Here is a 2104-nt window from a genome sequence, read left to right as displayed (position 1 = left end):
ATTTTTAGCTAATGATTATTCTGCCTTCAATATGGTTTCCAGAGATAAACATATCATGTTGTGTGTCTGCGTATGTGGTTAGAATGACACATATAGGTTCATATTTTATGTTCCTTATATACAATAAATTATATTCATAAATGGCATTTCCAGAATACTCCAGAGGTAGAGGTGAGGTCATTATAAAGTATGCTAGTTAGGTGAACAAAAAACTTATTAAATAGAGATCTTTGTTTAAAAAAAATGTACAGAGAGTATAACAAGTTTAATTCTTGACATATTAAGTTGGAAGTATCCATGAAACCCTCAGCCCCCAGAGGACATGTTCACCAGGCAGTTGTATACACGCACCTGAACCTAAAGAGTGCTGGGCTGAGTATTCTAGACATGTCAATCATTCTCTCTGCACATGATATTTGAAACTATAGCAGTGGATCGAATTACCTAGTGAAATTGTATGGAGAAGTATTAGCATTACAGAGATGTGATAAGACCTCAACAAAATAAATAGAGGAAGGACAGCTTAAAGGTTGAAAGTGAATCCAGAGCTTGCAGTCGCAGAACACAAAGACAATCTGATTCAAGAAGGTACATTGTGCCAAAGGCTCCATTAGAGGTTATTGGGTTTGGCAAACCACAGCCCGTGGTAGTCTTGACCAAAATGATGTCTGTAGCGAGGTTGGAAGTCTAATGCAATAGGTACAGGAATAAGTGTGATGTCAGAAAATCAAGACTGTGAGTATAATATCTCTTTCACGAAATTTGACCCGGGAGGGGCTGGCAGGGTGGGGAGGCGCTGCGTGCCAGGCTGCGGGAGAAGCGGGAAGCCCAGGCCTTCGGAGCCCCCCAGGCCGCCGCCTCATTCCCCGGCACTGGTGGCGGCGTCCTCGGTGTCAGCGCTGGACCTGGGCGAGCAGCGGGGCTCTGGGAGACGTTCTGGAAGTGGCAGAGGCTCAACCTTCGAGGGCGCCACCAAGCTCCTGCTGGACACCTGCGAATGCCAGGCCTGGTGAGGCACACGGGAGGCTGCCACTCGGGAACAGGTCGTGGAGAAGTGTGAGCCTCTTGCCCGTCTTTGACTGCAGCTGCAGCATTTGCAAAAGCAGCACAACTGACATTTCATAGTTCCAGCTTCTCTCTTCAAGCTCCTGAAGGGAGCAGAGAGCTTTACGACTTCCAGGTTCAGCGCGCACGAAGCCCAGCACCCCTTCCCTCTGAGACGTGGCCTGCAGAGCTCCTACACTCCCCGCGCAAACCCCGGAGGCTCGGGATCGCCCCGCACTGCCGGGGCGAGGGACCCTGCCCTGTGTGGTCACTGACGACTTCAGTTGCAGGGATCGAGAGAAGGCCACGAAGGAGCACAAGACCGTCACGAACACGACTAAAGAGTGAGCTTCTGCTTCTCGCTCCCCTGAGGAACAGTTGGGGCCAGCAGCTTGCTGTCTCTGCTGCTCCTAGGTGGCCTCCTGAATGGGGCCGGCCCAGCCTGCTGGTTCCCTCCGCCGCCGCTTTGTGATTTCTGCTACCAGTTTCTTTCGGTGGCTTTTGAGCTTCCTCAGCCCAATTTTTTAAAAATTTTATTTATTTATTTATTTTGGACCGGTAAGGGGATCCACGCTCAGCCAGTGAGCACACCGGCCATTCCTATATAGGATCCGAACCTCGCTAGCAGCGCTGCACTCTCCCCAGTGAGCCACGGGGCCGGCCCCTCAGGCCAGATTTTGTTGTAGGCTAGTTGACGTCTTCCTTTCTCTTCCCAACTTTTGTGTGATCTTTTAGGGAAAAAATAATAATAATAATAAAATAAAATAAAATTTTAAAAAGTAGGCCGGTTGGGAAGGGACAAAAGAATTACTGTTTGTTTTCTTGTTTGTTTGTTTTTTTTTTTTTAAGGTGGCAGAGACCAGAACATGTTCTAGTCATCTTAGGGAAGAGCCTAGTTATCAGGATAACTAATAGAGATCACTGGTAAAGCAGGAGGGGAAGGAATGTAGGAAAGAAATACGGGGCCTATTTTCCAAAGGATGCCCCTTGCTTACATTGAAACAACAGGGATTAGGAAAGTATGAATGCTCGGTATATATACTTGTTGACTAGATGTGAG

General features: G+C 47.7%; 1 pseudogene; it reads left to right on the top strand.

Moving 5' to 3' along the window:
- Positions 1-716: 716 nt before the first annotated feature.
- LOC103605656 lies at positions 717-1392 on the top strand (annotated as a pseudogene).
- The last annotated feature ends 712 nt before the right edge of the window (positions 1393-2104 follow it).

This window comes from Galeopterus variegatus, unplaced genomic scaffold, assembly GCF_000696425.1.
Source record: "Galeopterus variegatus unplaced genomic scaffold, G_variegatus-3.0.2 Scaffold5964, whole genome shotgun sequence".
NCBI lineage: Eukaryota > Metazoa > Chordata > Mammalia > Dermoptera > Cynocephalidae > Galeopterus > Galeopterus variegatus.
The sequence above is the reverse complement of the archived record's forward strand: the minus strand, read 5'-3'. Positions and strand labels throughout refer to the sequence as shown.